At 37.2% G+C, this 12,381-nt stretch overlaps 1 pseudogene; it reads right to left on the bottom strand.

Moving 5' to 3' along the window:
* Positions 1-7,396: 7,396 nt before the first annotated feature.
* On the bottom strand, positions 7,397-8,441 carry LOC147493918 (uncharacterized; annotated as a pseudogene).
* Positions 8,442-12,381: the final 3,940 nt, after the last annotated feature.

Here is a 12,381-nt window from a genome sequence, read left to right as displayed (position 1 = left end):
ATCAATGGCTCTACCCCATTATGTTGGGACTCTTGCAACGTGACATCCAAATGGATTCTAGGCGGGATGCCTAGAATCTCAGCCAACAACCCAGTCGTCACTTCCTTCCTCCTCTTCGCCACCATAACAAAAATCCTCGTCCCTTCCAACTCCCTCGTATTGTAGAACCGTCGGACTAAGTCCTCGTGGTAATAGGCTTCAGTCGAGTACCACAAGCTATTCCAGTCTCGACTGATCATTTCGTCACCGTAAAACGGCGCGAAGTGGTCGCCTGTAAAAGCTTGCTCCGGCAAAATTCGGCGTTGTTGAGCCATTGGTGTTTGGAATGTAGTGGGGGTTTAAATGGGATGTGGTGGTGGGTTGTTAATCGACCAACTGAAGCAAACAGTGGTGGTGGTGCGGTAGCAACAAAATTTGGAATTTCCGGTGGTTTTTGCTTATTTAATTTGGTGGAGGTGGTGGTAGGGCGCGTTTGCAATCGATTTGGGTTGGGTATTGATTGTGGGCGTGGGTTAATTTAGGTTTTCTTTTATTTTTTTTTTTTTTAGGTTTTTTTTTAAGCTTTGGGCGTTAATGGCGGATTTGGGGAAGATGATCGCGACTGTTGGTGAAGGTAAGGGCGTGGGTGCACTGTCGCTGGGCACGGGTTGGGCCCAAGCCCAAATCGAAATTTGTGATTTTTTTTCGATTTTTTGCGAAACTTCAAATCAAAATTGCCGCTTCGTTACCGGTCCGATATTTGCGAATGAGTTATGAAAATGATCAGGAGAGAATTTCCAATCCAATGATCCATAAAACACTCTATTCCGACCGTGGATGACATATAAGATAGTGGAAAATGCCTTGAAGTGCGTGCATGACGTACGTTATGCGAATAATTGGACTCTAAAATCATGAATTATGTCAACCCGAATCGTAATACAATTAAACGGCCTAAGCAACTATAATGGGACATAAACATTCTAGGACGAAAACACGAACACCCCACCCCCAAACAAATTTTTTACAACGGAGCTTAGAAAATTTGTTTTTTAGCAATGGTCTTTTAAAGTCGATTCACGAGACTTCCTATATTACTATGTTTATTCTTTAATATATATATATATATATATATATATATATATATATATATATATATATATATATATTTATTTTTTAAATTTTAAAAAGAAAACAATAAACAAGAAGGACATAATTCACCTCATAGAGAAACATGACTAAAAAATCCGAGAAAAGATGCAAGAGTGGAAAACGTGAATTATGTTTAAACGTGGACTTAAGATCCGGTACTTACAGCCACACACTCCGTAGGGAGGGCCCGGTTACCTTAATGGTGCACTCACCAATATATGGAAATGAAAAGAAATGCACCAAACACAAAAGTTGAGTCGTTTATAGTCAGATACTCAAGACTTATCTAAACATATGTATGAACATGCAGTTTATCATATATCAACAACCGAAATAGTTGTGGATCATTCCATAAATAAATATCACAGAAAATATATCCAAACACAATTAAGCACCAAGATTTCCTATGACGCAACCTAGTAAAATGAAAGCGAAGTCGGATAACCCTATTACTTAACCTAGCATGCACCTTTTTTTTCATTTTTGAACGAGAGGGTGTCCTAGTGAATAAGTATGGAAGAGTGAATGGTTGTGGAGATTATGGTGGATATGGGTAAGTAGTAGAAGGAAAGCATGGAAAAAATGAGGATGTGGGTTTAGCACAAAACTCATTCATAGTGTAGGTAGGGACTGTCTCAAGTCTGAAAATGAAGGTGTCACACACTTTTGTCTTCTGAAGTATTTGTTTACTAGGTGAATTTAAAAAATTATGAAGCACAGAAGAAACAATAGGATCGAGTGCAAACTTCGAGATTCCTTTGAAAGGGTGGAAGGAGGAGAGATGAGGTGGATGTTGTGGAAAGTAGTTCTTGATAGGGTGAATTATCACCTGCTCTAAGAAACTCATCGAATTGCTCATCTAGATTGGTCATATCCTCATTACTATGATAGTCCTCTACATCTTGAGAAAGTCATCTATCTCATCCTCCTCCATAATATGTGTATCGACTAGTGTAGGGATGGAAATGTTGGAGTCTGAACTTCCAAAGGAAAGAAATTTGGGCATATGATTATCCAGGAACGTGTTGTTGAAATAATCTCGAGCAAAGCTCTCGATCATGCTAACCTCTCCATCCATAGACGAATCGGGTAACTGTGTCTTTGTTTTAAAAACATTGACTTCAACAGCAAGATGGCCAAAAGACATGGACATTGAACCATCGCGGCAATTAATGAGCGCATTGGTAGTTGCAAGGAAAGGACGCCCTAAGATGATCGGGAAAGAGTCGTTAACGACTTCTGTGTCGAGGATGACAAAATCAGCCGGATAGTAAAAATCCTGAATTTTTACAAGAACATTTTCGACGACACCCTTAGGATACTAAATAGACCGATCAGCTAATTGCAATGTCATTTTAGTGGGTTGCATCTCGTCTAGACCTATTTGTCTATACAAATAAAATGGGAGTAAGTTAATGCTAGCCCCCAAGTCTAATAACGCGGTCGTCGTATAAGAATCTCCTAAGGTGCATTGTACAGTAGGACGACCAGGGTCCTTGTACTTAACAATTCCATTATGTTCAGATAAAGTTGGGAATTGTTCTGTTAAAAAGGCGTCTTTTGGTATATTGGTCTTACGCCTAGTAGTACACAATTCCTTAAGAAACTTAGCATGGTGTGGTAGCTTTTTTATAGCTTCGAGGAAGGGAAGGTTTATAGTTAGATTCTTGAAAACATCCCTAATCTCCTCATAATTTGTATCCCTAGTTAACACGGCTAATTTTTGTGGAAACGGCAGTTTCTGTTTATATTTAGCAATTGTATCACCTGGATGTTTAACCGTGGATTTTCGTTTCTTAGGTTGTGTTGTAACTGGTACCTCTACAGTGGTAGGCTCTTCAGTTTTTATTTTGGTATCTAGTAAAATAGCAGGTGTAGGGGCGACTGGTAGGGTAACTATAGGCATAGTTACTTTGTTATCAACCACTCTGCCAGAACGGAGAGTGGTGATGGCCTTTAGCTCACCTACATTTTCATATTCATTACTAGTATTATCGGTTACCTCAAAGGTTGTATTTGTTGTTTTAGTATTAGGTATTGCGTGACCTGGAAACACACCTTTGGGTTGGGCTTTATCTTGAGCCAACTGTTGGGTTAAATTATTAACGGATTGTAGAAGCTGTTGGTTAGATTAAGCCATGGTGTCAAGACGATCCGGTTGTGTGGGTGTAGTAGTCACGGGTGGTGTGGCTGAAACTATTTCACGTGAATTATTTATGGGTGGATTTTGATAGTTATTATTTACTGGAACGATACCTCTATTAGCATTATAATTATTATAACTACCTTGACTTTGTGCTTGACCTTGTCGAGGTTGCACTTGGTTGTTATATTTATTGAAATTCCCCGACCTCGCCCTTGTCGTAGTGGGGCTTGGTTAAAAGCCGCATGCGTAGGCCTAACATATTGATTATTGTACCCTTGAGGTGTGGCGTGTTGGTTATTTCTCCAACCGAAGTTGGGATTTTGTCTCCAAGGGCGTTAGGTTCACTATTAATAGAACAAGCCTATTCATAGGCTATAGGGACGATGGAGTCGGGATGCTCGGGGCTCCAACAGAAACTACATGGATTTGAATTTATATTCATAACGGGGATAGGCTTTTGTTGAACAGAAATGGCCTCTACCTTTTTAGTGAGTGATTCGATTAGAATTTTAAGCTCGGAATCGTGTTTAATTTCAAACATACCGGCGGCCTTAACTGTATTTGATGAACTAGCGGGCCGGTGGATATCATCACTACCCCCAATTGTTATTTTCGCTTTAGTTTGATCCTCTAAAAATTTATAAGCCTCCGATGCTCCTTTGCTTAAGAAACTACCCCCATTCATTATGTCTAGGACTTCTTTATGGTGGTGTAGAAGTCCTTTGAAAAAGGCAACGAACTAGCGTGTCTTTTGCTAAGTTATGATGTGGACACTCTATAAGGAGATCGGTGAAACGATTCCAAGCCTCGAAAAATGATTCATGAGGATTTTTGTCGAAAGAAATGAATCTTGGAAAGCATCTCGTCCGTCTTTAGGGGTGGGTAAAAATGTTCCATAAACAAAGGTGAACAAGTTTAGCCCATGAGTCCACGTAATTAGGCGTTTGGGCAGTTAACCAAAGACGCCGCCTTTATCGGCTAAGGTGAAAGGGAATACCCTGAGTTTAATTTGTTCCGCACCAACCGTAGGATGGTGGAATGTTGTTAGGACTTGTTCAATCCTACGCATGTGCTGATAAGGTTTTTCATGGTCTAATCCATGAAAAATGGGTAACAAATTAAAAATATTTGGGGGGATTCGGAAATCCCCCATTGGGTCTGCTAGAATGATGCAAGATTTGGGGCTATCGCTCAAGGCTTTGTAGAAGTCAGAGAGAGGAGTCTCTTCTTCGTCGGGCATTGTGTCAGGTGATGTGTGTGAAATAGTAGCTAGAGGTGTAGTGGGTGGTATACTAGATAGACTTGTTTGTTGACGTTGTTGTGTAATTACGTTCTGTGTTTTTGTTCGGCCAGACCTTAATCTCATACAAGGCTAAAACCAAACTTAGCTAAACACATCAACACTCCAAACAATTCTGATATACTAGTATAAAACTCTAACAGGAGATGCGAGGTGTGGAAGAAAGGAATACCTGATTGCGTCCTTGCTTCGCTTATGAATAGCGTCTTGTTTACGTATGTTCAGTGTATATAACAGGTTAGAACACTGAAAATTTTGAAAAATCAAAGTTCGAGTCAAAATTGTAGAATTCGAAAAAATTAACAAAGGGGTGCAAAGCTTTCGCATACAGGATATTTGTCGCTCGGGTAATTTTCAAATTACAGATGTTTTTTCGGTCGCTTCGGTGTTTAGGCTATAGGCTAGGAGTAAGCTCCTTCATACGGCTATTTCGATTTGTAATTTCTCGCTGAAATTTTTCAACGATGAAACGGAAAGCCACAGTATGAATCAAACACAGGTGGGTGGGTGAAATGGGACTTTTAAGAAAAGTACTTACACTACGAAAACAATGCGAAAGTGCAACTAAGATGGCAGCGGCGCCATTTGATAATGATAAAATTGATAGTTTACCTACGAAATGAACGATGAAACTCAAAACGTAAGTAAACTCAAAATGTATATAGTGGTGAGTATTCCCGCCTGTCACGCGGGTGACCCGGGTTCGATCCCCGGCAGCGGCGCCATTTGATAAGGATAAAATTGATAGTTTTACCTACGAAATAAAGCGATGAATCTCTATACGAAAGTAAAACTACACACTATCTTATGTGCCTATGTTTATCAAAGATTTCTACTCTCAATCCTATGAGATATAGTGCAGTAGAGTGATTCGTTCCACTCCTAGTCCTTCCGCATGCTGTGTTATCACGTGTAATTACTCTACTTAAGGTCTAATGAGAGATTTACGAAAAGGCAACTAGACTACGATGCAACTACCCACAAGATGCAACTAGTCGGTTATCAAAATAACTAAGGGAATGCTACGTTGATTCGATGATAAGGAGTTAGAGGGGGATTATTCCACCTTTAACTCGACTTAATCCTATTAACGATTTAATCGTCAGTAATCCGAATTGAATCGCTTCGAGAACAATTGGTTCTTCCTAATCCCTAATTACACATGGCATTCCTACCAATTCATAACTAGCATGTGAACGATTAAACCTATTCTCATGGTGAACTAATCGTTTCTAGAGTGGAAAGGAAATTACGACGATTCTACGATAGTCGAAATCAAGCTTTCATCAAGGCTTCTCAACTCCCTCTAATGGAGGTTTAGCCGAGAATCATTACGCAATCATTTCCGATTAAAGTTAAACTAAACATGATATAAAGAATTTAAATTTACTAATCTAAATTAAACAATAATTAAAATCTAATTAATAACTAAGAATTGAATAACAAGTAGTAAATGAATCAGATCTAACACAAATGTAAATGACAAGAATCGAAATTGACAAACTAGCTATTTTATTTATCAAACTAATTAAGAAGAATGATTCTAAGAATTTAATCTAAAACAAGAGTTGGATTTGAAATTAAACTTAATTAAAAACAATTAAATAAAAACTAGATCTAGAAGCTATTTTAATTGCTACTTTTTACTCTAACCTATCTACCATTAACTATCTACCATTAACAAAGAGCTAAGCTTTTGTTTTTATACTTTCATATCCAAAAATCGTGCATGGGCTTGGAGCCATGTTTTGGGCCTGATTCTCAGGCCCAAAACCCAATTCTTTCAGTCCAAAAAGGCCTCTTCAACTGCAGTTGGTTTCAACAGACTTTTCGTCCACTTTTGCTCTTCTGATTTGATCATGGCTTAGACAATTGGAAAGCTCTTTCGAGCCGGTCGTTTTGACATAAGGTAGGCCCCATTCCGAGGTCTGAGTCCAAAGATATGGCCTTCGGAAGTTCTGCTGGCTTTTGTGTCTTTGTTTTACGCCCGTCAACTTTTCAGCTTTTGGCCGGGCTTTAGAAAGGCTTTGTCTTCTTGAATCTTGGCCTTTAATCACGGAACTCCTTAGTAATCGACCTTTGCTCCTTTATCTCGCTAAAGTGACACATTTCTGCACATAATGGACTTTGAAGCCTGAAATGCATAAAAACACGTAATCAGTGTTAACTCTTAATTATTACTCACATAATTGGTCTAAGAGTATGTCTGTTACAGGGTTAAAACTACAGTTTTGGGCTCTTATCATTTACCATTGGATCAGACTTGGACTTTGATGTTCGTTAAGATCTCATGAAACCTCGTGAAAATAAAGAGGAACCGTGAAACAACTATCAAAAATCGAAGAAGAAGACTCGAGTTGTTCGAAAGAAAACTTGATATTAAAGCAACAACAAGATTTGGATTCCTCTTCTCTCTCCTCTATAAACAATACTTCTATTTTATTCACTTCTCTCATCTAACATAACTTTCCTCCCCCCCTCCTCTCTGTCTCTCACCCACGTTGAAGATCGAGGAAAAACATCAATTTTTTCCACCTCACACACTCTCTCTTTCACGCTAGAGTCACGAGGACCAGGTTCGATTGCACTCTTATATATGTTTTTTTTTTACTTATTTTGATGTTAGTTGCTAATTTAGGGTTCTTTGATTTTAATTTTTGTAAGAGAAGTATTTTTTTTAACACCAATTAACATTACAAAATGTAATTGAGAAAAGTACACAAGTTCCTTCATATGAAAAGGGTGAATATATAATTGACCGAGTCTCTCTATCTCTCTTAAAATCTCCAAAGTACTAAAGATCAGTAATTTCTGACAACTTCATCAAAATTGCTCGATGGGGATACAATCCCACTCCGACTCACGCCATAACTCTAACCATATGACACATCATTCTTGGGAAGCAACAAAAGACTCATCTTCATACTGTTCTGAATCTGAAATGCCAACCATCTTCTGAATTGAATCAACATCCCCCCAGGCGAGAGAGCGTTTTGTGTCGAAGAGTAAGCGCATCCTCGCCTCAGAACTCCAAATATCTCTTTGATGATTAAGGAGCACTCCCTTGAACATAATTCTGGCAGCTCAGATAGATAAAATATCTTCCCAAAGAGTGCCTACACAGCAAGTTTTCTCTTAAAACCCTTCTCTGAGTATCCTGAAGTATCCATGACAACTGGACCTTTGTCCCTTACAATTCGTCTTGATATCTCGTTTAGAATTTCAGCAACTTGGGCATCATTCAACATAGAAGCTTTTCTGAGTTGGATCAAGTCTGCCAACATGTCTGGGTTGAAGGGTTTTTCATTCATTGCATATCGAATGTACTTGCGAAAAATTTCCTCCATGCCAAATTCTATCTGCTACACAAGTTCTAGTAGAGCTTGATTCTGAACTTGATTTCGTCCTTTGAGGAGTAAGTCGTCTATGAATTTGCATAAGAAAGCATTTTTGTTTACCAGTTTGTGTCTCTTGGCCTTGGGTGAATTTGACTTTTTGAGGGTCTTGACAAAGGCAATAACAAAAGTGAGTCCAGCATAATCCATGGGAACAACTAGGATCCAAGGGAGAGAGCTCTGACCCCAGACCTCTACAATTGCTTTGGGATGTATTCAGTAATCTTCTTTAATCTTACTATTTTGTTTTCTTGTTACCTACTTTTGATAGACTAAATCTCATGGCCATGGTAATGTCCATTTGCTTCTTTACTCTAGTGGTCTTCTACGTGTCTGGTACGCGTTGCCTTTCATAGAACAGTTCGGATTTTCTTTTTTTGATGTTAGAAGTTATTTTTCCTGTTAATAATGTATTAACCTTGTTGTGTTGATTGATGATGTTTAGATTCATACTAGTCTCAGGCTCCATTTTTATATGGTATTTTTCTTGAGTTGCCTCTAATATGACAAGTTTCATTACTGTCTTAGGCATGATGCAAGATTGAAGTGGGTTATCTTTTTCCAAGATATGAATGGATTACTCCTCAAGGTTAGATGAATGTGTTGTCATGACATATTTGACTACTTGAAGAATTTTGTTAAATGGGTGATTTTTATCATGACGTATTTGATTTGAATGATTATCTTTTGATTTTTTTCTTGTATATAAACACAAGCAATTAATACTAGCGTCCCTAGGAGTTAGTTCCACCAAGCAATACCATGTTAATTCTCTTGCAGTTCCTCACAAAGCCAAAAATGTTATAGGGGGAATACTGTTATGATGATAACTTCTCTGATTATACTATTCTCTTTTGTCCTTAAATGTGTGTCTTACCAGCCAGTATAATACCATTAACTTGTGTTCCATATTTGCCACAACATTCATCTTTAGTTTCAATTGGATTTTCAGGGAGGACAATGATAATTAATGTGGAGTACAATCAACTAGATCCGTATGTGTAATAGTGGTATGGGTGTGACTGGTCTATGAAATTAATCTTTGTAGAGGTATGTAACTCTAGTTCTTTTCTCTCTTGTAGGTAGTATGAGGAATAGATGAACACATGCCGTCTCTTCAATCATCAACTAGAGTCAAGGGTATATCATATTCGAAACTACTCAATCAGGTAATCTTTCATAATTCAAAAATGGTGTTTAGAAGTATGCTCCGTTGTTTATCTAGAGAAACCAACAAACTAACTTCTGTGATTGTGATACTTAATTCTTAATAAATAAATATTTATTAGCGTTTTGTACTATTAATCTTTCTATTTGATGATGACTGAATCTTACATATTAACCTAATTTTTCTGTGAAGATGTGTGTGAAGTTCAAGTTCAAATGATTGATTTTATATGGTTTTAGCTATATCTTCAATGTCTACCCTACTGTCCAACATGATGAGGTACAAGCAAGCAAACCGGAATATGCGAACTTTGATCCAAAGAAGTTGAGGTGCTATTTAGATGGCTATGAATATAGTATATCGAGTTTGGGCGTTATATCAGGTGATGTTTTCATTTTGTTTGGGGGAGTCCTAATAATATTTCAATTTTTTAAAAAAATACTATATTTTTTTCTCTATGTTAGTTTGGATTTCAAATGAAATCTATGATGTAAAAACGTTTATGTCAAGTACACATTGTGTATGAAATATTAAATTGTGAAGAATTATGATTTTTGTGGGTTTGAATGGAATTATATATCTTTGTATGAATTGCAGGTGTTGCATAAAGGCGCTGGAATCATATTTTTTTTAACCCAATTCAAAACATTTGCCACGGCTTAGAACCGTGGCTAAACTATTGATCCAGTTAAAAAAAACAATCCCCACGGTTCATCTAAGCATTGGGCACGGTTAACAAGTGTGGCAAAAGGGTTATCTGCCACGGCCTATGAAATGGCCCAGAACCGTGGGCAAAAACCAAGCTTTGGCTACAGCCAAAATCCGTGGCAAAAGATTAGCAATAGGCGTATTGGCAACGGTCGTGCAACAACTATAAGCCGTGGCAAAAGGGATTTAGCCACGGTCTATGGCCGTGGCAAATGCTCAGTATTCTTGTAGTGAATCTAAGGTATGAACAAAGTAATGTGTAGAAATTAAAGGAAGTAACTTCTTTATCGCAATGTGAATCTCAATTTAGTTTGGCAGCAGAGGAAATAACAATGGAAGAAATAGATAAAATTCTTAAAGATAAAGCCATGAACCACAACTTTATAGATTCAGCTAAGCTAGATGAAGAATTCTATGACTTCTTAAGAACGTGTGAGGATCCCACCCCAACCAACCACCTTCCACCTGAGTTACAACCTCCTGAAATTCAACCATCTATCATAATTAAGCCATCCATTCCTCCACCATTTCAAAGGAACCTAGAATTTGGACTTGAGCCAATTGCCTCAGAGACCCTCTATAATTTTTTCAACGCTTTTGGTGAAGAGTGTTTGCCTAGCACACAATCCCATGAGTACACCATTCCTATAGTTGAGAGCCAAGCTTTGACCGAGTGTAGTGAGAAACCTAGTTTGTCTTATTTTTCCTCATCTGAGCCTCATGAAAGACATCAGGATCCATACTTCATTTCTTTCTCACCTAAAGTATCACTAATTCATCTTTTGGGTCATTCTAACTCTTTAAAACAGCTACAACATGATGGTTTACATATGTTCTTTGATGGGTTGCATAAGTTTTCATTCATTCTTCTACATGTTTGCTTCCAATTATACAACTTTTTTCTATTTTGGGGTGCTTTTAGTATCATGTTTTTATGGCTAGACCCCCAACTCTTTTGACTATTAGTTTATAGTTGACCACGCATCATCCATTTTGTGCCACCCCAATTTCTTACTTGTTTGGAGGTGTGCACAGTCTAGGGGAATTTGACTTAAAACAACCCCATATTAAGTTTAGGGAATCTAACTTTAAAAGACCCAAGTTTTTGTAAAATACCACCTTTCTGGAGTATAGGCCAAACAAATATTTTCAAACTTAAAAATAGTTTCCAATTTTGTTTGAGGGTGGCGTATTTTGGTATTTCATTTCAAATCTTTTTGCCACCCTTTGCCTGTCATGTTTACTCCAGTAGAGTTTGTATTAGTTAGTATGTAACAGTTTAATTGTGCTTCATGTTATCATATCATCTTTACAATATTTCTGTTACAAGTACTGCCAATTATTGCCACGTTTCTATGGTAAATTCTTTCCTTATCTCTTTACACTTCGAGGACAAAACGTTCGATTGTTTGGGGGTGGGATAGAAATATTTACAAATATTAGGCACTTTTAGGATGTAAATTATGCACTTTTCTTTATAAAAAATTAAAAATCATAAATATTGTTTATACTAGGCACTTAGTGATAATAGTATTGTCCCCTTCTCCATGATGATATTAGTCTAGAAATCTCACGTAGTACTTGAATTAGGATTTAATTTTTGAAACTTAGATTAATATATAGGTCATAAACCATAAAAATGAATAGTTTACCTACGAAATGAACGATGAAACTCAAAACGTAAGTAAACCAAAACTATTTACGTGCCTATATTTTATCAAAGATTCTACTCTCAATCCTATGAGATATAGTGGAGTAGAGTGATTTGTTCCACTCCTAGTCCTTCCGCATGCTGTGTTCTCTACGTATAAGTACTCTTAACTCTAAAGTCTAATGAGAGATTTACGAAGTGGCAACTAGACTACGATGCAACTACCCACAAGATGCAACTAGTCGACTATTAGAACTACTATGGGAATGCTACGTTGATTCTATGATGAGGAGTTAGAGGGGGATTGATTCCACCTTAACTCGACTTAATCCTACTAACGACGAATCGTCGTAATCCAAATTGAATCGCTTATAACAATATGGTTACTCCTAATCCCTAATTACACATGACATTTCTAACAATTCATAACTAGTATGTGAACAATTAAACCCATTCTCATGGTGAACTAATCGTTTCTAGAGTGAAAAGGAAATTACGACGACTCTACGATAATCGGAATCAAGCTTTCATCAAGGATTCTCAACCCCCTCAATGGAGGTTTAGCCGAGAATCATCACGCTATCATTCCCAATGGAATTCAAACAAGACATGATATAAAGATTGAAACTTTGCTTGTTTAAACCCAATTCAAAACTAATAATGCAATAATTGAATTAAACTAATAATGGCAATTACTTGAATCTACGAATTGAAACTAAACAATTAATGGAAATGAAACTAACTTATGGAGAACACTATTTTATTAATCTAATGAATAATAAAACAATGATTCAAATAGTAAATTAATAATCTAACTAATCTAAGTTTAGCTATCTACGTAATAAGGGAAATTAGATCTAAACAATTGTAAATGACAAGAAT

This window comes from Coptis chinensis, chromosome 6, assembly GCF_015680905.1.
Source record: "Coptis chinensis isolate HL-2020 chromosome 6, ASM1568090v1, whole genome shotgun sequence".
NCBI classification, from domain to species: domain Eukaryota; kingdom Viridiplantae; phylum Streptophyta; class Magnoliopsida; order Ranunculales; family Ranunculaceae; genus Coptis; species Coptis chinensis.
Note: the sequence above shows the minus strand (reverse complement) of the source record. Positions and strands in the feature narration are given on the sequence as shown.